At 57.6% G+C, this 24,935-nt stretch overlaps 1 protein-coding gene and 1 long non-coding RNA gene across 6 annotated transcripts in view; one reads left to right on the top strand and one right to left on the bottom strand.

Annotated features, from left to right (window-relative positions):
• LOC116952115 (uncharacterized) overlaps nt 1-24,935 on the bottom strand; it is a 108,035-nt gene that overhangs the window by 51,244 nt on the left and 31,856 nt on the right. For 2 of the 5 annotated variants that reach the window (XM_076074047.1, XM_076074052.1), the window contains exon 3: nt 24,280-24,366. The exons of 1 other annotated variant lie outside the window; for it this stretch is intronic. The gene's annotated coding sequence lies outside the window, so the exon portion shown is untranslated. The remainder of the gene's footprint in view (nt 1-24,279; nt 24,367-24,935) is intronic. 2 more of the 5 variants (XM_076074049.1, XM_076074050.1) reach the window with 2 other exon arrangements.
• Nucleotides 8,605-11,356, top strand: LOC142930912 (uncharacterized). The gene is made up of 3 exons (XR_012946894.1): nt 8,605-8,725; nt 9,749-9,851; nt 10,093-11,356. It is a non-coding gene; the product is annotated as an uncharacterized LOC142930912 (long non-coding RNA).

Genomic DNA, 24,935 nt, shown 5'->3' with positions numbered 1-24,935 from the left:
ACACGTCACTCTGCCTCAAAGCGCACCTAGCCTGCCACGAGCACTTTGGTGATGTCACCGCCATGAAGAGGCAGCTGTTTAAATTTTGATTTAAAGCTTTCGTGACTGCAGTAATTCATATTCTTAGTTTTTTCGGTAAAGTCACGTTGAAGGGAAACAACAAAATAATAAAATATATATAAAACAATAAAAAATTCTCACGACGTTTCGACCATAACTCAAACGGTCGTCTTCAGGTGTGTTGGTAATAGGCAGCTGTTTGTTGTTGTTGTTGTGCGAGTGCGAATGAGCGAGTGTGAATGAGCGTGCGTCAGTGTGTGACTTGCCTTAATAGGTGCTCGCTCGCAGCACGTGCCCCCCTACATTAATTTACTTCTCTAGAACTGCTTTTTTGCGTTTAGTTTGACGTCCTTTCCGCGCACCTCCGATTAGCACGGTTCGCCACGTACGGTGCGAAAGAGGCTCAACGTACACGCGTGCGTGCACGATGCGGGATCTGTGCCGTCTTACACCTCCACGCTTGCAATGGGCAATCGGCGACACACAAAGCTCAGCCAGCAGTGGAAACGCCGCGTTCCCACTACTGGCATCAGAATCGACGTCTGGGCAGAACAACAGTCGTTGACGTCTTCCCCCCCCCAAAAAAGAAACACGCGGTATGTATTTTATAGCCCGTCAAGATGATGGGTCAAGTCAAGCAAGCCCTGGCCAGGATTTGAACTTATGACCTTCCTCTTTGTGAGCCGGGGGGCGCACTAACCGCATGGCCACCTGACCGGATAGCGAGTGAGTGAGTGGCAGAGCGCAGCGCGCGTGAAGCAGTGGAGCGGTTAGCGCTACGAACCCAGAGACCGGAGTTCGATTCCCGCTCACGGCCAACATCGGTGACGAATGTCTGAACCGGGCCTGGGGCCTAGCCTAGATCGACTCGGCCTAAAAACGAGTACCTGGTGCGGTGTGTAAACATCGTCACCGGGGTGACAAAGGCGGCCGGGCGTAGTGCTGGCCACCCACCCCCTCGTGTGCCGTGGCGGCCTTCACAGGAGCTCGCCAACATCACTTGCTCAGCTTGTTCAAGGCTACACGGGAGATCTTTGTCTGTGTTGTGTACCTAGCGCACTGTGCTACGAACCCGGTGACCTGAGTTCCAATCCCACTGACAGCCAACATCAGCGACAAATATCCAAACCGGTACTGGGCCTCCACTAGGTCGACTCAGCCTCAAATAACGACCTGTTGTGATGTGTAAACATCGCCACTAAGGAGACAAAGGTGGCCGGGAGTGATGCTGGCCATACCACCCCCCTCAGTGCGACTCGCTTACAGCACTTTCCCCAGCAGCCTGTTGAAGGCTACACGGAGGATCTTTGTCTTTAAGTCTGTAAAGCCATGTTTGCCAGTGTGCGTGCGTGTGCGTGCATGCGCGTGCGGGTGTCGGAGGAGGATTCCCAATAGGGTGGAACACACCTGCATACAATAGTGCAAGTGCCAAACAGCGTCAGAATTAACGAACAAAACGGGTGCGCACACATGATGGTGCGTGTGTGTGTGTGAGCGAGCGTGTACACACGTGTGTGCGCGAGCGAGTGTGTGAGCGAGCATGTGCACGTGTGTGTGTGTGAGCGAGCGTGTGTGTGTGTGTGAGCGTGTGTGTGTTTGAGGGAGTGTGTACACACGTGTGTGCGCGAGCGAGTGTGTGAGCGAGCATGTGCACGTGTGTGTGTGCGAGCTGCTGCGCATGAGTGCCTTGCCCCATTCTCATCCCATATCCTCTCCCCCAAGCCCACGACCTCACTTCAGCCAGGGCACCGTAACGCAAGCAACAAGGGGGGCGGGGGGGGGGGGCAATTAAAAATCTGCGGCAGCTCCTCCCCCCGCCCGTTGAGCCACCATCGCCGCTACAAACCCCAACCACAGCCTAGGGCGCAACTCCAACACGGGGCCCATCTCAGCATCAACCATCTCATCACCGTCATAACCACCACCACCACCAACAACAACAACAACCGCCGTTCGCCACTAAGCGGCGGCGACGTCACCACGACGCTCGTGCCAGGCCACGTGCACTGTGAGGCCACGTGAAGTGTCGAACGCCCGCCGGCAGGAGGTCACGGGGCAGACAGACCCAGGTACCACGGGTCGACTGACTGAGACGACTGGCCGACGCACCACCTGTGTCCCCTACCGTGCCAACTTCACAACCATCACCGCCATCACCGCCACCCACCTCGACGTCAACCGTAAGGGGCTACACCGCCATGGCAAGGATTGCCCGGCGGTTGTGCCGCTGTGCGCCTCCCCCTCTCTCGCTCCGACGTGGCCGTGCCCGCGCGCTGTTCGGCAAAGTGGATGCAGACGCTTCCCCATCCCCCCCCCCCCACACACCTCCACCGTCCAATCCGTTCGCTTAGAACAGAAGTTCCCACAAGCGTGTGGGGAGGGGGGGTGGCGAAACGTCGGACACCGTGGCGACCCGAGAACCGATACCGGCGAGATGGTTTTAGTGAAGGGCTGGGGGAGTGGGGGGGGTGAGTGGGGGTCAGGACGGAGCGGATTTTTGCGGGCAAGAGGGGAAGGATGGAGTGGGTGGGGGGAAGGGTGGGGGGAGGTGAGGAGATGGTGGGTGGGGTGGTTGGGGTGGGTGGGGTGGATGGGGTGGGTGGGGTGGATGGGCGGGTGGGAGGGGGTGGGAGAGGCTTCCAAGGATTTCTAAACGGACTTGGTGCACTGTGGGCTCTGGGACAGGCAGAGATGAGGGGTGACAGCTGTGGCAGGAAATGGGAGAGAGAGAGAGACAGAGACACGCGGCATGCGGGCAGGAGGAGAAGGACGCGGGGAGTCTTCAAACTCACGCGCACAAAGAGCCCGACATAGACTACTCAGAGCGCGCCCGTGCACGGCTAACCCTTGCCGTGCACGGCTAGCCCCTGCCGTGCACGACTAGCCCCTGCCGTGCACGACTAGCCCCTGCCGTGCACGGCTAACCCTTGACGTGCACGGCTAGCCCCTTGCCCCTTGCCGTGCACGACTAGCCCCTGCCGTGCACGACTAGCCCCTGCCGTGCACGATTAGCCCCTGCCGTGCACGGCTAGCCCCTGCCGTGCACGGCTAGCCCCTGCCGTGCACGGCTAGACCCTGCCGTGCACGGCTACGGCTAGCCCCTGCCGTGCCGATCCACTGCTGCACGCGAGGCCTCCCCCCTCTTCCCATGATGATCCGGGAAATGGAGGGCGGGAGGGTGGTAAATATTCCGGTGGAGTAAGGTGGTCAAACAAGCACCCCCCCCCCTCCCCCGTGAAAGACAGTGATGGGGGGGGGGGAGAGGCTTTCGACCAGCAGCGGATTTGACAAAGCGGCGTACATCACGAAGCAAGCTACTGCTCGTCAGGCTTTGCTTGCTGATGAGACCCCCCCCCCCACAAAGAGGGAAAAAAACACGTCCAGAGTTCTTTGCGTGCGGCTCAAGCCCATAGGTGTAAGTGGAATAAGAAAGTTAAGTGCCCCGTTGGCGAAGACGCATTGTGGCGTCTTCGTACGGATTCGCGGCACGCAGAGGGCCGGTTTCATTTATTGCACTGCACCAGCGTCTACGCAGGAGCTAGGCGGTGGGTCGCACCGCCCGTGAGAGACTGTGACTGCCTGGGGGGACACACACGCCGTCGTTCCGTCCAGCAGTGGACCGATCACGGCTGACGCGCCCACCGCCAGCGCCTCGACCCTCCCCCCCCGCCCCCAACGCTCTCAGGAAGAACTCAGATCGCGACTCGCTAACTCCATCTGTGTGTGACCCGCCATCCCCTCAACCCCCCCACCCCCGCACCATCTCAGATCCAGAGCGTGTGCATCATCGCAACCACCACCGCCATCGCCATCCTGATCGCCACCCCTGACGCGACCGCTGCCACCACCACCACAACCAGTTTCGGATTTAGAACGCGCGAGCGTGCGCACGTGATCCGGGCTGTGGTCGCGGATTTTGTGTCTTATCGACCCCCGAAAGGGGGCAAAGAAATGCAAAACTAAACACAGTCGGAGCTGGGCAAAGCAGTGCCAATGTTAGCGGGGACTGGGTGAGGTTTGGCCAAGGGTGAGGGGTTAGAGTTTATGGGTCTCTGTGTGAGTCTATGGGTCTGTGCGTGAGTCTATGGGTCTGTGAGTCTATGGGTCTGTGCGTGAGTCTATGGGTTCTTTCGTGAGTCTATTGGTCTGTGCGTGAGTCTATGGGTCTATGTGTGAGTCTATGGGTCTGTGTGTGAGTTTATGGGTCTGTGTGTGAGTCTATGGATCTGTGTGTGAGTCTATGGGTCTGTGTGTGAGTCTATGGGTCTGTGTGCGAGTCTATGGGTCTGTGTGTGAGTCTATTGGTCTGTGCGTGAGTCTATGGGTCTGTGTGCGAGTCTATGGGTCTCTGTGTGAGTCTATGGGTCTGTGTGTGAGTCTATGGGTCTGTGTGTGAGTCTATGGGTCTGTGCGTGAGTCTATGGGTCTGTGCGTGAGTCTATGGGTCTGTGCGTGAGTCTATGGGTCTGTGTGCGAGTCTAAGGGTCTGTGTGCGAGTCTATGGGTCTGTGCGTGAGTCTATGGGTCTGTGAGTCTATGGGTCTGTGCGTGAGTCTATGGGTTCTTTCGTGAGTCTATTGGTCTGTGCGTGAGTCTATGGGTCTATGTGTGAGTCTATGGGTCTGTGTGTGAGTTTATGGGTCTGTGTGTGAGTCTATGGATCTGTGTGTGAGTCTATGGGTCTGTGTGTGAGTCTATGGGTCTGTGTGCGAGTCTATGGGTCTGTGTGTGAGTCTATTGGTCTGTGCGTGAGTCTATGGGTCTGTGTGTGAGTCTATGGGTCTGTGTGCGAGTCTATGGGTCTGTGTGCGAGTCTATGGGTCTGTGCGTGAGTCTATGGGTCTGTGTGTGAGTCTATGGGTATGTGTGTGAGTCTATGGGTCTGTGCGTGAGTCTATGGGTCTGTGTGTGAGTCTATGGGCCTGTGTGTGAGTCTATTGGTCTGTGCGTGAGTCTATGGGTCTGTGTGTGAGTCTATGGGTCTGTGTGTGAGTCTATGGGTCTGTGCGTGAGTCTATGGGTCTGTGTGTGAGTCTATGGGTCTGTGCGTGAGTCTATGGGTCTGTGCGTGAGTCTATGGGTCTGTGTGTGAGTCTATGGGTCTGTGTGTGAGTCTATGGGTCTGTGTGTGAGTCTATGGGTCTGTGTGTGAGTCTATTGGTCTGTGCGTGAGTCTATGGGTCTGTGTGTGAGTCTATGGGTCTGTGCGTGAGTCTGTGGGTCTGTGTGTGGGGTGTCCCTGATCCAAAAGTGGATTATCAAGGCCAGCAGCGTGTGTGTGTGTGCATCTCCCCAGTGGTAGGCTTCGGGTTTTTTGCTCAAGATGATTAATCAAACTGACTTGGTGTAAAACATCGGCTTTAGGTTACACCAACAATTACGCGCACACACGTACATGCAATTCATCAGTGCGTGCGCACGCGCGCGCACACACACACACAAAGACCCCCCCATATAACCTCAACAGACTGTTGGGACAAGTGCTGTTAGCGAGCAGCACCTATGAACGTCGACACGGTGACACAGTGACACAAGGGAGGGTAGTGTGGCCAGCACCACTCCAAGCTGCCTCAGTTGCTGACGTTTAAACATTGCACCGGGTACAGTACCTACTTTAGGCCAAGTCGACCTAGGGGGAGGCCCAGGGCGAGCACATATAACCCCCGCCATTGCTGCCGCTGCTGCCGCTGCTGCTGCTGCTGGTGGTAATTATGTTGGTCATTCAGGACAAGTTGGCGAGTCTCAAGACTTCTATTCAGGAGGGTCCCTGCAATGCAATGCTGCGCCAAATTCTATTTTAATTCCGTGTTTTCCCGCTAATGACACTCGCACGCACACCGGCCACGGAAAACTCACACGAGGGCCACGCAAAGACCCAGGATCTTCCTTTCGCCGTCCACAAACCGCCCGCCAACGACCACGGCAACGGTGCCCGCTCGTTCACACCGCTCGGTAACCTCGCTGCAGTGCTCGTGCCAGGCTAGGTGCACGCCGAGGGTCGAATGAGCTCACTGGACCGGGCCACCGCACGCATGCACGGGCGCTTTGGACGTGCGGTGGTGCAAAAAACAGGAGTGTTTGGACTGCGGACGAAAAAAAACCCCACTAAAAATTCGCAAACTCTTCCTCTGCTCACCCCCCCACCCCCACGCCGCCACCCCCCCCCCACGCCACAACTCGGAGGCAGCAGCAGCAGCTTCCTGGAACAACAACAAACCAGACAATCCAGTCCAATGGGCGAGTCTCAAGAGGCTCAACTTTGCAGGAGCTGACGCCGACCTTCATCGACGACGCGCGCGGCGGGAGTTCACGACGAGAGGTCGAGACGCTCAGCCACGCTCAGAGTTGAGAGTTCACGACTGAGAGGTCGAGACGCTCAGCCACGCTCAGAGTTGAGAGTTCACGACTGAGAGGTCGAGACCCACGCTCAGAGTTGAAAGTTCACGACTAAGAGGTCGAGACGCTCAGCCACGCTCAGAGTTGAGAGTTCACGACTGAGAGGTCGAGACCCACGCTCAGAGTTGAGAGTTCACGACTGAGACGTTGAGACCCACGCTCAGAGTTGAGAGTTCACGACTAAGAGGTCGAGACGCTCAGCCACGCTCAGAGTTGAGAGTTCACGACTGAGAGGTCGAGACCCACGCTCAGAGTTGAGAGTTCACGACTGAGACGTTGAGACCCACGCTCAGAGTTGAGAGTTCACGACTAAGAGGTCGAGACGATCAGCCACGCTCAGAGTTGAGAGTTCACGACTGAGAGGTCGAGACCCACGCTCAGAGTTGAAAGTTCACGACTGAGACGTTGAGACCCACGCTCAGAGTTGAGAGTTCACGACTAAGAGGTCGAGATGCTCAGTCACGCTCAGAGTTGAGAGTTCACGACTGAGAGGTCGAGACCCACGCCCAGAGTTGAGAGTTCACGACTAAGAGGTCAAGACCCACGCCCAGAATTGAGAGTTCACGACTGAGAGGTCGAGACCCACGCCCAGAGTTGAGAGTTCACGAATGAGAGGTCGAGACCCACGCCCAGAGTTGAGAGTTCACGACTAAGAGGTCGAGACCCACGCCCAGAGTTGAGAGTTCACGACTAAGAGGTCAAGACCCACGCCCAGAGTTGAGAGTTCACGACTAAGAGGTCGAGACCCATGCCCAGGGTTGAGAGTTCATGACTGAGAGGTCGAGACCCACGCCCAGAGTTGAGAGTTCATGACTAAGAGGTCGAGACCCACGCCCAGGGTTGAGAGTTCACGACTGAGAGGTCGAGACCCACGCCCAGAGTTGAGAGTTCACGACTAAGAGGTCGAGACCCATGCCCAGGGTTGAGAGTTCACGACTGAGAGGTCGAGACGCACGCCCAGGGTTGAGAGTTCACGACTGAGAGGTCGAGACCCACGCCCAGAGTTGAGAGTTCACGACTGAGAGGTCGAGACCCACGCCCAGAGTTGAGAGTTCACGACTGAGAGGTCGAGACCCACGCCCAGAGTTGAGAGTTCACGACTGAGAGGTCGAGACCCACGCCCAGAGTTGAGAGTTCACGACTAGAGGTCGAGACACCGTACCGACATCCAGAGTTGAGAGCTCGCCGTGCAATTCTCTTGCCCAGCGGTTCGCGATCGGAGCGACGCGAAGTTAAAATCCTGGTTGTGGGTTGACTCCGGCCAATCATCAGTCCCGGGGCAGGTAAAATATATACCGCTTTCTTTCTGTGGGCAAGTCAACGGTGGTTTTTGCTACGGAGCGACTCGCACCCACCAGAGGAATGTTGAGTTTCCACCGCTGACTCAGGGCTGTGAATAGAAGAGCAACAATGCCTCTACGCTCCATTTGAGCAGGAAATCAGTTCTGCTTAATTCTCCTACGCGTTTTTCGGGTCGCGCCGCATGTCGCTCCGAACGATGTCCGACATTTCGCCTGTGGCAACAGGCTCCTTGCAGCTTACGTCCCCGTTCGCTCCTGCCTTCTCTTGCTCCTAAAACCTTCGCTCCCCTTCCTTCTCTCTTCCCTCTCTTCATTCACCTCTCATCATTACCAGGGGCGGAGCCAGGATTTCAGGCCGGGGTGACATTCAACAAATTTGAATTTCAAGAATGATTAGAGAGTCAGGCTGTTGAACTAGACGCCATCGATTGGTGACACACTCTGACAATGCAGTTGCACGGAGTCCGCCAGACCGAGTGTCGTACACTTATACGCAGAATGTCACCCTTGTCACCCCCCCTGGCTCCGCCCCTGATCATTACCACCGCCCTCTCTCATCCCCTTTGACATCTTGGCCCGGTCATTCCTCTCCTTCCTGCACCGCCGCTCCTGTATGTAAATGTAAATACGCTGGACTTCTTTCGCATCGTAAGGTAGCCAGCCGTGCTAATAGGAGGTGCGGAGGGAAAAGACGACAAACTGAACGCAACAATAAGCAGTTCTAAAGGAATGAGTTCACAATCTCAACGAAATACGTTTTCAATCTCCTCCTCCTCCTCCTCTCGTCCCGCTGCTCGTCTTGAGGGGGGTAAAAAAATGTTAAGTTGAGAACGGAACGCGGCAGGAGAGGGAGACCGCTGTCGTAATGCGGAAGAGGACGGAGCCTGCCATGGATGGGACCCGCTTGTACAGCAGGCTGGCGGAGGGTGTCGGGTTGGTGACTTTTGCAGGCTTCAGATTAGAAGGTGGTAAGGAAACAAAGGGGGGGCTGAAGATGCGAATCAGCAAGAGGAGGTTGTGATGGATGGGACATCTGTGCAGGATGGGGGCGGCGGTGGGCGGGGTTAAGAGACGGGGAAGTTCGGAATATCACGTGGGGGAAAGATAAGGGCCGTTGATGCGAGCGGGAAAGTTTCGCCGATTTGGTGACACTTCGCCGAATCTGCTGCGCTACGCCCGTACGTTGAACTTCTTTCGCACCGTACGTAGCCAACCGTGCGAATCGGAGGTGCCACGCCAATTCGATGGGGCTTTTTTTTTTAATTCTCCCTTCAAGGCCCCGCGGCGTTGTTGACGAACGCGACGAGTTTCGTCGTCGTCGTCCAATCGTGCTGCTCGTGTACGCCCCCAGCGCCGGCGCGGTGCCACCGAGCGATTCGTTTCGCTCGGCGGCACGGGAGCGAGGAAAGGATGGGGGGGGGGAGAGCGTTGGCAGAAAAATGGTGATCGTGACAGCAAGAGACAAATTAAGTAAACCCTAGCCGATCAATGCCCTCAAGTAGAGCAATACCGCTGCTCACCCTGAGCTATGAACGCTCCGATACGTGCATCGTCTCTGTGACTGTTCGCATTTTGGCGTTCTGTGGTCTGACACTGAAGGCTGTCTCTGGTGTAGGCGAATCAGTTTCAAAGACAATGCGTAGATCATCAGAGCCACGCGTGTGTTTGCATGTTCACCACAAGTACTGCGTGTGGTTAATGCAGTCACTTGATTCCTTACAAAAAGGTAAATCTATTTGGTGTTTGAACATCCTAACACCTCCTGGTTTAATGCCATGAAGGTTAAAAACCTATTCGTATTTTTCAAAGTGCTGTGAATTACCAGCAAGGACCGAACACCAACCATCCGAGGAGTCACCGGTACACGTGTAGTCTGCTTGCCAGCAAAAGGCATTTCAAAATAAGAAGCGGTTAGGATTTGGGTTCGATGTTCACGGCAACAAATGAAGCCTCGTCGCTATCGTCGTCATCGTTGTTGTTGTTGCTTGCAGCAGATGAAGACAAGTAAAACAATCAGACGGAATTACACCTTGCGCACAACCCTCTGAAGTGTGGCATCTTCATGCAGACAGGCGACGCTAAAGAGGGGGAGAGGTAAGAATGTAAAAATGAACACGATTGGTTTATTCATACGGCGGAGCCTCACCGGGTCCCAACAATCATTTTCAGGAGGGCTCCTGCTGCTGCTACATTGGGTGTTTTTTTTATTTTAACAAGTTTGTAGCCAATTCACGAGTTGTTGAGACAAGAGGGGAGAAACCTGGAGCACACCGGAGAAAACCAGCGCAGCAACATTCTATCCTCCCCCCCCCGCCCCCCGTACGGATGGAAACAGATGGCGATTAGTCCACTTGCTGCACCGCCTGCTCGTGGCGAAGCCAGGGCACGAACGGCACTTCCTCGACGGCCGCCCACGGGAAGGGGAGTTTCACAACATCATCCACGCGCGAACCACCAACCCTCACCGCTGCCCGCACAGGGCTGGGGTAGCGGCAGCCACGTGCACCGTAGGCGCCGCTGCCCGGCCACTACTAACCGGGCTCAACGCTGCTTAGCCTCCCGAGATTCATGCCGATGAGATCGCCGTGCATCTGCATTACTTTTTTTGTCTCGGTGTGGGTGGGGGGGGTAAGTAAAAAATAAAACAAGGCTCCATCATCGGGCGTGGGAGAGAGGCCGAGAAGATTTGAGAAGTGTGAAGGGGGGGGGGGACACACACACAGCCAGAGTCTCCACGAGTGGGCCGACGAACGGCAGTGGGCTCCGTGATCGACATCGATTGGCCCGGGCTCCGTGGAGCAGCCAGCCACAAGTGGGGTCGGCAAATCGATGCGCAGATGTCGACATGATTATTAATTTTTTTTAAACCCACTTTTTTTTAAGTAAAGATTTATATTCGGGGAAGGTCTGCCTGGGTACCTTGGTGGATTCTTAATGGCCGTGTTCGGAGAGACTGTACCGGCAACGGTACCGCTGGCAAAATCCTGGATTCGATTCGACTCCGCGGCCAAAAACCTACGACCAAAGACGGAAGCTGCGGGTGACGGCGAGTGACATCGGGGCTCTGCCGCCGCTTGACCGTACTTCAGCACCGGGTTACACGAAAAGGAAAGGGGACTTGGTCCAGATATCACTCCGTCATTATCACGCTGGCCAGCCGAACCCAGGAGTCGAACTCAGGTCGCCGGCTTCATCGCTTCCTCTCCACTACCCCCACCCCCTCTCCCCAACCCTACCCCACCTGCCCCGTTAAAAACACTTTCATCATCAGCCGTGATCTATCCACTGCCAGATGAAGGGCCTACACATGACTACGAAAAGCAGGAAATGTGCAAAAAAATATACGTGGACTGGTTGCGGATGGTCTTGGTTCGTGTTTTGCAAACTACTGAGCTAAATACTGATCTAAATACGGAGCTAAACACGAGTTAAATTTGTTGAATGCACTTACAATTGCGTACACAAACGCACGTACGCATACACACACACGCAACTACCCACACACACGTGCATACGCACGCGCAAACACAAGCACGCGCCCCCTCCCAGACATCCGTCCGTGTTTTCACCGGAGCTGTTGCTGGGGGCAAGAGGTGAAGTGCGGCATCTCATGCAGAGAAACGCCCACTCACCCTCGCTCACCCTCGCTCACCCAACGATCCTCGCTCACACGCTCGCCCGCTCACACGCTCGCCCGCTCACCCGCTCACACGCTCGCCCGCTCACCCAACGATCCTCGCTCACACTCTCACCCGCTCGCCCGCTCATCCTCGCTCGCCCGCTCGTCCGCTCATCCTCGCTCGCCCGCTCGTCCGCTCATCCTCGCTCGCCCGCTCACCCGCTCATCCTCGCTCGCCCGCTCACCCGCTCGCCCAACGATCCTCGCTCACACTCTCACCCGCTCGCCCGCTCATCCTCGCTCGCCCGCTCGTCCGCTCATCCTCGCTCGCCCGCTCACCCGCTCATCCTCGCTCGCCCGCTCACCCGCTCATCCTCGCTCGCCCGCTCACCCGCTCGCCCAACGATCCTCGCTCACACGCCCGCCCGCTCGCCCGCTCATCCTCGCTCACGCACTCGCCCGCTCACCCAACGATCCTCGCTCACACGCTCGATGCTCACACCCTCACCTGCTCACTCACTCACCCGCTCACCCAACAATCCTCGCTCACACACTCGCCCGCTCACTCACTCACTCGCCCGCTCACCCAACGATTCTCGCTCACACACTCGCCCGCTCACCCGCTCACCCAACAATCCTCGCTCACACACTCGCCCGCTCACCCGCTCACCCAACAATCCTCGCTCACACGCTCGCCCGCTCACTCGCACACTCGCTCAACTGACTTGAGATGAAGACAAATATCCCTGTATAGCCTTAACAGAGGGTAAGGTCTGTTAGCGAGCACCTATGAAGGCTGACATGAGGGGGTGGGTGGCCGTTTACACATCGCACCAGGTACTCATTTGAGCCTGAGTCGACCTCGGCGAGGCCCAGTGGAGGCCCACGACCAACCCAGATAATCGTCACTGGTGTTGGCCGTGAGCGGGAATCGAACTCAGGCCGCAGGGGTTCGTAGCGCAGCGCGCTCACACAAGGACAAAGATTCCCCGTGCAGCCTTAACAGAACCGTTCAGGGGCAAGCGCTGTTGGCGAGCGAACGCGCGCACAGAGACAGCGGCAGGAGCCGCCAAAGAGAATCTCTCCAAAGTAATTAGACCGAGACGCACGCACGCACCACACCTTGAAGCAGCGGGGCGGACCAATGGGGCTCGCCCACGCTGGCTCCGCGCGTCTCTGGCGATTCGAGGGGGCGAGCGAACGAGCGGCCGGCAGCACGCGGCCGGGCGAGAGCGCACGACGACCGCCACCCCCCCTCCCGCGGCCCCGAGAGCCCGACCCATCCGGGGAGCATCACCGCTCCCCCCACCCCCCCCCCGCCCCCCCGCCGGTCTTGCGCCACGCGCACGTAACAATACGAGTTCATGCCCGTGTGCGGTGCGCGAGCCAACGCCCCCACTACGTACGACAGCGGCTTGCGTGCGTGCGCATTAGAGTGCGAGAGATTGAAAGAAATAGTCCGAAACAAAAACGAAAGTAAAAAAAAAGCACGTGAGATGGGACTGCACAGCGGCCGTGAAGATAGCGTCACAGCGAAGATGGCAAGAGCCCACACGGTTCCGTGGACGTCGAAGGTGGTTTACGTTACACACAAGTGCTTCCCCCCCCCCCGCACCCCACGGACCAGAGGTCACGCGCAAAGGGATCTTAGCGGAAGTTCCACGATGTCCGCTGCCGCGCGATGCTCTCCAGCGCGAAGGAGCGCGAGAGATCCGAGCGGGTTAACAGTCTCGCGACGTGACCACGATTGGCGCGACGGGGATACAATTGGGGAGTTAGACAAAAAGAAAATTCCGAAGAAATATTAAACGAGAGAGAGAGAGAGAGATCGGCTGCGGCTGTGAAAGATTGGTAACAAGACTCCTCGGATGTCTTAAATAATTGAAACGCAACAAAACGTGGCGTTTGATATCCGATGGGCTTGAGAGCCATCGGTGGATAACGAGGCAGCAGCGGCCACGATTAGGAGTGAGGCACTTTCACCCAGCAGTGGATTGACCCTGGCTGATGATGATGCTGATACAAAAACCACAAAGCGGGTAAAAACGTGTCAAGCCCTACCCACACCGCCGCTGGTTCAAGAGACTCCACTTGGAGGGCGCTCAAGAGTAGTTGGCCTTCTCTTCCACACTGACCAGACACAATTTGAAGAGATAGCGCCCACAATTTACCCCACCGTGCATAGCCCTGCCCATCAGTTGCTCGCGCGCGAGCAACCCTTTCGCACGCTGCTGGGACGGACTCAAGAAACTTGCACCACTGTACCCAACTGCCGTGCGGTCGAAAGAAAAATCAAGTCGAACCTGTGACCTCTGGGTTGCAGGTCCAGTGTGCTTAACCATTACACCCACGCGGCAGCATCCCTTAAAGAAAGAAATAATAACCCACACACACACACACACGAGACAGAGGGGCGGAGGGAGGGGGGGGGGACGTTGCGTTGGCCATAAAGATCGCGCTGGTAACAAACGCTCCTTAGACATCTGTTGAGCCAGCGACTCAAATGGCTGCCTGGCGCAGGTCAGAGAACTTGGGAGTTAATGTACAGCCAACAGGTGGGTTGCAGGGAGAGCGGGCGGGCGGGCGAGAGAGCGGGCAGAAGAGAGCGCAGGAGAGAGCGGGGGCTGGGTAGGGAGAGCGAGAGGGAGAGAGCGCGCGTGTGCTTGCGTGGCACTTTGAGCCCGTGGCACTTGGCTGCAAGGATGCCCATCCCCACTCGAGGCCCCGGTCACGCACGCTCCATTCCTCCCTGCGCGTCAGCGCCTTCTTTCATTGCCGAGGTCAACTTAAAAAAAAATGAAATTATTCCACTTGCTCACCACAGGAGAGCCTCACTGAAGCTCGCAATAACAAGAACACAATTATCGTTAAATTAATCTCCTTCAGCAGGGATCATGACGAGCGTTCGAAGGAGGAGGGGGCGAAGATTACCATGTATATATTTCAATCGAGTAAAATTGAGCAATTTGCGCTCCGTAATTGTTTTTCAAAACGCGGCCAATCCGGACAGCGGGACGGCGGGGGAAAACGGCGAGCCCGATGGAGCGCATCAGAGGTCACTCCAAACGCACGTCGAGATTATTTAAGATTCCTTTGCCGATGCAAAAATGTCCACGTGATAAGTCACTTTCCATTGGGCGATATCATTTGTGATGGCCAGGTCGCTTCTGGAAAAGAAGCTAAGATAGATCAGTGGACCTGATCTTATGTTTTTTTTGCTAAGCGATTTGTTTACCTTTGCACTCCTATCGTGTTTCTGTATTGTTGTTGCAACGTTCTGACCTGCCCCTACTGGACATCTGTAAAGAAAATACCTTGATATAGCTCATCGGATTCGTACGGTAGAAATAATTATTCTGAATCTGATTACGGTGAATATCGCAACGCAGCATTAACCAGGGCGGCCGCTGGAATCGAACCACAAATCTCTGCAACGAGAGGGCAGCTGCGCTGCTGACGAGCCGTGTCACCTCTTCGTTACTGCCATCGTGGTGGTCGTCATCATCATCATCACCGTCATGGTCTATTGATGATCACGCTTTTGTTACTGTCATCAGCATGGGAATTATCAGGCATCGTGGACTGCAGTGGTGTGATTGTTCCAGGCGTCAAAATCATCAGCATGATCATCATCAGATGTATTTTTACTCCATATGAGCAGTGGTAGGTAGTGTCATTATTAGTAACAGCAGCATCAGTGGCATTCGTATCATCCACGTGATCATCATCATTGGCATGTCGTCACTATCATCAGCAGCAGCAAAGGTATTACCTGCCAGCAGTGATTAGTATGCTGTGCTACTAACTCGGTGATCCGAGTTCAATTCCCGGTCACGGCCACCACCGGTGACGATTATTTGAACTGGTCCTGGGCCTCCACTAGTTCGACTCAGACTCAAATCAGTACCTGGTGCGGTGCGTAGTAAACATCGCCACTGGGGAGACAAAGGCGCCCGGGCGTGGTGCTGGCCACCCACCCCCTCTCCGTGTGCCGTGCCGGCCTTCACAGGTGCTCGCTAACAGCACTTGCCCCTACAGTCTGTTGAGCCTATACGGGTGATCTTTGCCTTTTGTCTTGCGAGTATAAATCCAGCCTGGTGGTGGCTCAGCGGTAGAGCGAGCGGTTCGCGATCGGAAGGTTGCAGGTTCACATCCTGGTTGGGTGAGGGGGAAGGGGGTGCTGTTGACTCGGCCCATCATCATCGTCGTCATCGTCGTCGTCATCGTCGTCGCTCCAAGCCCGAGTTCCACTTCACGGGGGAAGTCGACAGTCGTCGTCCCATGGGTAGACTCGCCTCCCGTCACAGCAACGTGAAATTTCCGCCACCTTCTCCAACATGTGAACTGGCCACCATTGAAGAGGAGGCCAACGTTTATCTCGCGGAGCTAACTCGAGTGCGAGCAGCCCCGCCCCCTTCCGCCAGCAGTGGCCCGAGTAAGTAATTGCAGGGCCTGCGCCTCGATCTTCACCTCGCTCGCGACTGCCTCAACAAGAGCCTCAAGACCTCATTACCACCAAGGTGGTCCTGGATTTGGGGAGACGTTTAGGCCAATTTGTTGGTTTTTTTTCTTCTGGGGGTACCTGCATGCCCTGTTCAAATCACCCAGAATGCACTTCGTGTCTCATCAAACCTCGGGATGATGAGCAGCAGGCTGGAGCCAAGATCGTCCCTGGATGGGTGCGATCTTGGCTCCAGCCAGGTTTGCATTTGCTGTTTGGGCAGCAGAGGCCAGTGCAGATGAAAAAAAACACAAACTCCATGGCTTTACTGTACTCCTATGCTCCCACGTCCGTGCTCTCTGCTTACACCAACCCCATGTTGACCAGTGTGATGAAGTATGGTAAAATAACCCCCCCCTCCCCGACTCCAAGCAAGACTCGCACAGCATGGGGAAGCTCTCATCCGGGCCCTGGATGTACACATTCTTGTTAGCAGAGGAAGGAAGTCGAAAGTGCACGGACAAAAATCCACACATTCGCGGGGGGAGATCATACCCAACTCTGCGATGTGGGGTCCTACTTGCTGTACTGTCTGCATCAATCAACAACCTCGTTGGCGCAGTTAAAAGGCACGCGACTAATGGGACTCAATTGAATCGCTATTTTATAAACCGGCGATCTATTATGACGCTGCTCCACACACAACAAAAACAAAGACAGAGGCAGCCGGGCGTGGTTCTGGCCACCCACCTCGTTCAGAGACACTCAAAGACAAAGATCCCCCGTGTAGCCTTAACAGACTGTTGGGGCAAGTCCTGCTAGCGAGTAGCAGCTATGAAGGGCGGCACGGCGTACGAGGGGGTGGGTGGCCAGCACCACGCCCAGCCGCCTCCGTCTCCCCAGCGGCGATGTTTACACACCGCACCAGGTACTCATTTGATGCTGAGTCGACCTAGGGGTAGCCCAAGACCGTTTCAAACATTTGCCGGTGTTATTGGTCGTGAGCGGTAATCGGAGTCGGGTAGCGCAAGTTCCCTAACCGCTACATTACCACTCCCCACCACACACACACACACACAACCCACATGCACACACGCACGCACACATGCATAACACATACACATGTGCTGCACACGTGCAATGCTCCCACACTGAAATGCATGTGAACACATGCAAGTACACGCACATGCACGCACACAAAGACAAGCATTCCCGCATATAGCCTTCAACGGACTGTTGGGGCAAGTGCCGTTAGCGAGTAGCTAAAAGCACCATTCCCGGCCGCCTTTGTCTCCCCCAGTGGCGATCTTTACACACCACACCAGGTACTAATTTGATGCTGAGTCGACCTAGCGTAGGCCCATGACCGGGTTCAGATTATCATCACCGGTGTTGTCCGCTCCCTCTACACACACACACACACCAATAACCGCCCTTTGCCACGAAGTGACGGTGATGTGACCACGGCGCCTATGCCAGGCCAGATGCACTCCGAGGCCACGCGAAGTGTCAAAGGCTCGCTGGACAGGAGGAGGTCTCGGGACAGACCCAGGTGCCATGGCTTGGCCGACTCGGATGGCCGGCGGATGCACCGGCTGTACCCTCTACTGTGCCAACACACACGCGCACACTCACACACTCGCACAACCCGCCACCCTCTCTCCCCAAGCGGTGCCGGCCGCCCAGAGAGCGGCGCACAAACCCACTTGTGTGCAGCGAGCGCGCGAGCCGACGGCCGCGGCCTCACGCACGGCACACTGGGCCTCCCTGTGACGTCGGGCGGCCGCCTCTCCCCCCCCCCCGCCCCGCCGCCGGCTCTCGCGCGTGCCCGTGCGCCCGTATTTATTTCGCGTTTTTGTTGACGGCTGCAGGCGCCCTTGCTGCGTTGTCGCTCCCTCTCGCGCCATCCCTACACAAACACGCGGCGAGCGGCGGCGGCGGCGGAGGCGCGGGCACACGCGTGTGGTTCCCGCGTACGCGCGCGGTTCCGTCCTCAATGGCTAGGCCTGTCAATGACGAGGCCTGTCACAGTCGCCGGGGTGGGGGTGGGGGGGGGGGGTGTTTAGGCAGTGCAGCAAACGAGCGGGATCGGCGCACGGTCATCGCCGGGCGATGTCGTACGGCGTCGACGTCCGTGCGCAGTTGTGCCGAGCGTTACCCGCGTGCCGAGCGGGCGTCACGCGAAGCCAAACGGCTCGCCGAGGGAATTCACGGCCAAACATCCCAAAGTCTAGCGGCAAGCCCCCGCCACCCCCCCCCCGATGATGAGCCGAGTCTCGAGACTCGTCGAGACTTTCCAAGGTAAATAAAACCAATTGGGTGGTGACGCTGCCACGCTGGCAGTCCAATGCGCAAACGACAGCAACAAAACGAAACTCGACGCGTCGCTCGATCAACGCGGTGTTGTTGCCTGAAGACAGGCGACGTTTCAGGCAACGGACCTGTGTCGTGAAGGAGGGCCGCTGCCCCAAACGTCACCTATCATTTACATGTTTCCTTTTCAGGCCACGGTGTTATTGACGAATTCGATGCGTTCTGGGTAAATAAAGGACGTTATTATTGATGTTGTTATTATAGCTCCGGCCGTGGTGCAGTGGTTAGCGCGTTGCGTTATGGTGCCGGTCACCTGAATTCGTCACCTGGCCGAGGTCAACATCAGTTGCGAGTGACGTCAGAACCTGCACATCACCTGGTGGGGGATAGTGGGGTTGGTGGGGATGGTGGGGTTGGCGGGGATGGTGCGGTTGGCGGGGTTGGTGGGGTAGGTGGGGATGGTGGGGTTGGTGGGGATGGTGGGGATGGTGGAGTTGGTGGGGTTGGTGGGAATGGTGGGGATGGTGGGGTTGGTGGGGATGGTGGGGTTGGTGGGGATGGTGGGGTTGATGGGGATGGTGGGGTTGGTGGGGATGGTGGAGTTGGTGGGATTGGTGGGGTTGGTGGGGATGGTGGGGTTGGTGGGGTTGGTGGGATTGGTGGGGTTGGTGGGGATGGTGGGGTTGGTGGGGATGGTGGGGTTGGTGGAGTTGGTGGGGTTGGTGGGGATGGTGGGGTTGGTGCGGTTGGTGGGGATGGTGGGGTTGGTGGGGTTGGTGGGATTGGTGGAGTTGGTGGGATTGGTGGGGTTGGTGGGGATGGTGGGGTTGGTGGAGTTGGTGGGGTTGGTGGGGATGGTGGGGTTGGTGCGGTTGGTGGGGATGGTGGGATTGGTGGAGTTGGTGGGGTTGGTGGGGTTGGTGGGGATGGTGGGGTTGGTGCGGTTGGTGGGGATGGTGGGGTTGGTGGGGATGGTGGGGTTGGTGGGGATGGTGGGGTTGGTGGGGATGGTGGGGTTGGTGGGGATGGTGGGGTTGGTGGGGATGGTGGAGTTGGTGGGGTTGGTGGGGATGGTGGGGTTGGTGGGGATGGTGGAGTTGGTGGGGTTGGTGGGGATGGTGGGGTTGGTGGGGATGGTGGGGATGGCGGGGATGGTGGGGTTGGTGGGGTTGGTGGGGATGGTGGGGTTGGTGGGGATGGTGGGGTTGGTGGGGATGGTGGGGTTGGTGGGGTTGGTGGGGATGGTGGGGATGGTGGAGTTGGTGGGGTTGGTGGGGATGGTGGAGTTAGTGGGGTTGGTGGGGATGGTGGAGTTTGTGGGGATGGTGGGGTTGGTGGGGATGGTGGGGATGGTGGGGCTGGTGGGGATGGTGGGGATGGTGGGGTTGGTGGAGATGGTGGGGATGGTGGGGTTGGTGGGGATGGTGGGGTTGGTGGGGTTGGTGGGGATGGTGGGGTTGGTGGGGTTGGTGGGGATGGTGGGGTTGGTGGAGATGGTGGAGTTGGGTGGGGTTGGTGGGGATGGTGGGGTTGGTGGGGATGGTGGAGATGGTGGGGTTGGTGGGGATGGTGGGGTTGGTGGGGTTGGTGGGGATGGTGGGGTTGGTGGAGATGGTGGAGTTGGTGGGGTTGGTGGGGATGGTGGGGTTGGTGGGTCAGTGCCCAGGACCGGTTCTGATATCGCTCGCCACTGGGTCAACCCCAGGTGCAGTTGCACGGCCCGAGCACTCGACAGCTACACCACCACCACCACCGCTTCCACCGGCCCTTATCGGCGGCTCGCTGCCGAATCGGCGAGGAGAATAAATGCCGTGGCAGCGGCGGCTGCGGCGTCGAGATGGACGATCTAAACTTAGACGCCGCTGAGCTGCCGCGAGGACCACAAGGTCACTCATCCGAGCGAAGCCACGCGGCACCCCCGCCACCGCTCCTCCTCCTCCTCCTCCGCCTCCTCCTCCGCCTCCACAAAGCCGGCCCCGCGTGGCGTCACGGGGAGCGCCGCGTGTACGCACGCACAGGCCCGCGCACGTTCGCTCGCGTACATGCACGGACGAAGGCAAAGATTCCCCCCCCCCACGCCCGTATAGCCTTAACAGATGGCTGGGGCAAGTACTGTGAGCGAGCTCTCATGCATACGCACAAAGATAAACCAAGACCAAGATTCCCTCGTATAGCCTGAACAGACTGTTGGGGCAAGTGCTGTTAGCGAGTAGCACCTATGAAGGCCAGAACGGTGCTACGGGGGGGGGGGGGGGAGTGGGTGGCCAGCACCACGCCGGGCCGCCTTTGTCTCCCCGGTGGCGATGTTTACAACTGCGCCAGGTGCTCATTTAAGGCTGAGTTCACCAAGAGGGGTTCAAATATGCGATGCCCATTGGTCAGGAGCGGGAATCGAACTGGGGTGGCCGGTTTCTTGGCGCTAACCATTGCGCCACCGCTCCCCACGGACGCTAACAATGCATCCACGAGACAAAGGCCGGCACGGCACACGAAGGGGGTGGGGTGGCCAACACCACGCCCGGCCGCCTTTGTCTCCCTGGTGGCGATGTTTACAATACAATGCTCGCACACGAGCGCGTAGACAAACGCACGTACACACGCACGCACCTGGATGCACACACGGGCTCACGTGCAAAATCAAACCCAGGATCAGACGAGTGGTACTGGCTAAAGAGTTTCCCACAGCAGCCATGATGAACCCTGACACAGAGAGAGAGAGAGAGACAGAATTAAAAGAACTCTAGAGAGACGCTGGCGGTGAGAACCCCGCGCTGTGACATTGCCACTATGAATCACCTTCGGGGGTGACACACCCAAACCCTGCAGCTCACACCCAGAGGGCACAACAGAGCTGATTGTACCTCCGATGTAATCGCCGACCGTAGTCGCGGTATTCCTTCGCCCAAGACAGCCTCACGCCGAGTCTCAAGACCGCGCGGTGCCAGGAGGGGCATTGCACTGGAGCCGTTTGACCACCTCCCGTTTTCAAACACGACGTACAGGCGCATGTTAGTTGAACTTTCTTTCGCACCGTACGTAGCGCAACCGTGGTAACCTATGAAGAACCAGCTCCCCCTTTCTCAAGCCCATCTCCAGGACTCGAACCCGGGATTATTGGCGGCGCTGGCTCCCGTGTCTCTCTCCCTCTCTCTCTCCGAGACGGCCGTTACGAGCGAGGGTTGGAGTGGTGGCGCAGTGGTTAGCGATGCGCGCCGTGAACCAGGCGACCCGATTTCGTCTTCCCGCTGACGAGTTCTGAACAGCTCCCGGGGCAACCACCTTTCCTCTCCTCTCTTCACCGACCCACGCTGACCGGCGTGGTGAAATATGGTCGAGACAACCCCCACTCCTTCACCCCTCCCCACCCCCGCCCCATTTCTCCACGACCGACGCATCGTGGGGGGAAGCCTTCGTCCAGCGGTGTATCGACAGCGGGCCCACGAGTCACATTACCGTCACCGGACGTCCGCGAAAACCACCTCTGAAAAAGAGCTTCACGGCTCATCGGATTCCTCCAGTTTAAATACAGTCTGATTCTCATTACAGAGAGAGGCAACGGGAGGGAGGTAGGTGAGGGAGGGAGGCGAGCGAGGGAGGGATGGGAAGGTGGGAAAAAAGACGGGCGGAGGCCAAGCAGCCTTCCTCCCGTACAGAGCCACGGCGTGCGCGTGTACAGTGGCGTAAGGAATGTGCAGTGTCGCTGGGATTAGAGTGACACTGGGAGGCCCGGCTGACTGCAGGGCAGAGGCGCAGCGGAGATAGTTTCGGGGGAGACACGGACGCAGCGGCCCCCGTGTGTGTGTGTCTGTGTGTGCGCGTGCTCCTAACCGATTCAAGGAAAACGCGCACGAGCACGCTTGAGCATGCGAGGGACTCCACCTGGGGGGGGGGGGGTTCTGGGGGGGGGGGGGTGCTGGGGGGGGGTGCTAGGGGGGGGGGGTGCTGGGGTCACGTTGGAGGGTGGACGAGAGAGATGCTCCGCGGGTTGGCGTCGTTTTGATTTTAGCGAGAGAAGCGCGTTTGTGGGTTCGAGAGCTGACCCTCCTTAGGCCTTCTGTGTGTCATCTCGCCCCCTTTCCGTCTATCCGATTCAGCTTCTGTGTGTGTGCGTGTCTCTGGTTATGTTTGTGTGCGTCCGAGTATGTTTGTGTGTGCGTGTGTCTCTGTGTTTGTTGCGTGGTGCTGGCCACCAACCCCCTCATGTGCCGTGCCGGCCCTCATAAGTGCTCGCTAACAGCACTTGCCCCAACAGGCTGTTAAGGCTACACGGGGTATCTTTGTCTTTGTGTAAGAGGGGGCTCGGTAACAGCACTTGCCCCAGGTGTCTGTGTAGGTAAAACGGGGTATCTTTGCCTTTGTGTAACAGGGCATGTTTTTGTGTGTATCCGTGTGTGTGTGTGAGAGAGATCTGGACACAGTCCCATCAGTGAACTCCCGTGGCAGACTAGGCTGTGTTGGCTGGGTCATGCAGCCCCGCATGCCCAGCCACTGCACGCCTTAGCAGCTTCTGTTTTGCAGGACAGAGTGGGGCTACACGGGCACGGCAGGGGCTAGAGAACCCATGGGCCGATGCGGTACACGGGGATGTGGAGCTCGGTGGATTTGTCGACGGCCGGTACCAGCGGTGTCAAGATCGGCCCCCGTGGAGGAGGCTCGTGAAGGACGCCGCTGCTGGGCAGTTGGAGGCAGTCGCCCTCCAGCAATAGCGGAGGGCAGAAGAGCAACGCTCACAACAACGCCCGGCTGCTAAAACGACAGCGGTCTAACACAGGTGGTGCGCATTTGCCAGTCACGTCAATCGGTCAACGCATGACACATGGGGAGGTGGGGGGGTGTGTCTGTCCCGTGACCTCCTGCCAGCACGACTTCGACATTTCACGCGACGGCCTCAAAGAGCACTTAGCTTGGCACGAGCGGCGTGGTGACGTCACCGCCAATTCACGGCGAGCGGCAGTTGTTGCTGTTGCTCGTGAATCTGCGAGCGTGTACGCGCGCGAGTGTGCGCGTTAATGAGTATGTGATGGTATCAGTGCGTTTGCGTGAACGTGTGTGAACCTGTGTCCTTGTCTTCGTGCACGCAAGTGTGCGTGCGTGCGAATCTGTGAGTGTGCGCGTGTATGTGCATGTGTGTGAATTTGCTAGTGTGCGCAAGTGTGCGCATGTGTGTGTGTGTGCGCGAATCTACGAGTGTGCACGAGCGAGTGCGTATGAATCTGGTAGTGTGCCCGTGTGTGTGTACATGCGAATCTGCGAGTGTAGTGCGAGTGTGTTCATCTCCACGTGCGAATCTGCGAGCAAGTCCGTGCGAGCGAGCGAAAGGGGGCGGTTGGCTGGTGCAATGCCCCGCACGCTCACTGTGCTGCGATCCATCCAAGCACCCCCTGCCATCAACATTCCCAGCCATGATCCACATCATCGGTGGCACGTGGCGTCTCTCTCCGTCCCGCCAGACATCTCCGCCTTTGTCTCTCTCTCTCTCTACGCTGCACGTCTTTTCTTCACGTCTACGACTGCTACTCGCTCAATCTATGTCTCTCTGCGTGTCTATCTGTAAATGTGCGTGTCTCTCTGCGTGTCTCTCAGTGTTTCTCTTGTGTCCGCATGCGTCTCTCCCTTCCGATCCGCCGCCCTCAACCGATCTCGTTTGTTCTCTCAAAGAGTCAGTAACTCCCTCCCCACTTCTACGAGAAAGAAACCTCTCCTTCCTCAGCCATCGCCTCCCCATCACTCATCTTTGCGTGCGTGTATGTATGCGTGTGTGCGTACGTGTGCGCGCGTGTGTGTGTGTGTGTGTGGCCACTTCACTCCAACCCTCTCCTCACTTCTCTACCACTCCTCTCCCTCTCTCTCTCTCTTGTGCTCTCTTTTTCTGAACCCTACCCAGCCAACGACCTCACTCGCTGGGTCAATTGCTCGCTCGCTCACTCGCGCTCACCTGCTCGCTCACTCACTCCTTCAACTCGTCCGCTCCCTCACTCACTCACTCCCCCCTTCAACTAGCTCTCACAACCCTTTACTCGCTCACCAAAAGCACCCCCCCCCTTTAATTCACCCCCTCCATCACCCACTCGCCTAAATTCCTCACTCGCTCGCCCGCTCGCCCGCCCGCTCGCCCGCCCGCACGCTCGCTCGCCCGCCCGCTCACTCACCCACCCCCGTGCCGTGCAGGCCCCACCGCCTGAGTCCCGGCGCCCGATCCGGTTGCACGAGACTCGTCTCACCGCTCCCGTCCTCTACTGGATGGGGCAGGATGCACCCAGGCCAAGGAGGGGGATGAGGGGGGTGAGGGGAGGGGGGAGAGAGAGAGGGGGGAGGGAGAGAGGGGGGAGGGACGGAGGGAAGGAGGTCATTGTGCCCACGTGCTTCTGTCCATCTTTACAGCTCATGCCCTCCGTGTTTCGCTCTTTCTGTCCCTGTCCGTGCGTCTGTCCATCAATTGCTGCCGCTCGTCTCTCTGTCTGCGTTGGCTCTGCTTCTCCTTCCTGTCTCTGTCCGTCACTGTGCGTCTGTGCTTCGGTGGCTCTCTCTGTGCACGTGTCTGTTTGTCGCTCTCACCGTCTCTGTCTTTCTCAATGTCCGTCCCCCCTGTCTGTCTCTCTCGGTTCCTCTGTCTCTCTCTCCGAGTCTCGGTATCTCGTGTAACCTGACGGCCTTTATCATCGTATGTCGTATTGCTGTCCGTTCGAGAGGGGAATGCTCCGGAGAAGGAATTCCGTTTTTTCCAAACACGGAGCGACGAAATCAGCTCGCGCGAGGCGGATCGCTGCATCTCAGCGACGCGAGAGATGGCGAGGGCTTACGGCGG

Source organism: Petromyzon marinus, chromosome 45 (genome assembly GCF_048934315.1).
Source record: "Petromyzon marinus isolate PM22_M1 ecotype Great Lakes invasive population chromosome 45, UKy_Petmar_22M1.pri1.0, whole genome shotgun sequence".
Classification (NCBI taxonomy): Eukaryota; Metazoa; Chordata; class Hyperoartia; order Petromyzontiformes; family Petromyzontidae; genus Petromyzon; species Petromyzon marinus.
The sequence above is the reverse complement of the archived record's forward strand: the minus strand, read 5'-3'. Positions and strand labels throughout refer to the sequence as shown.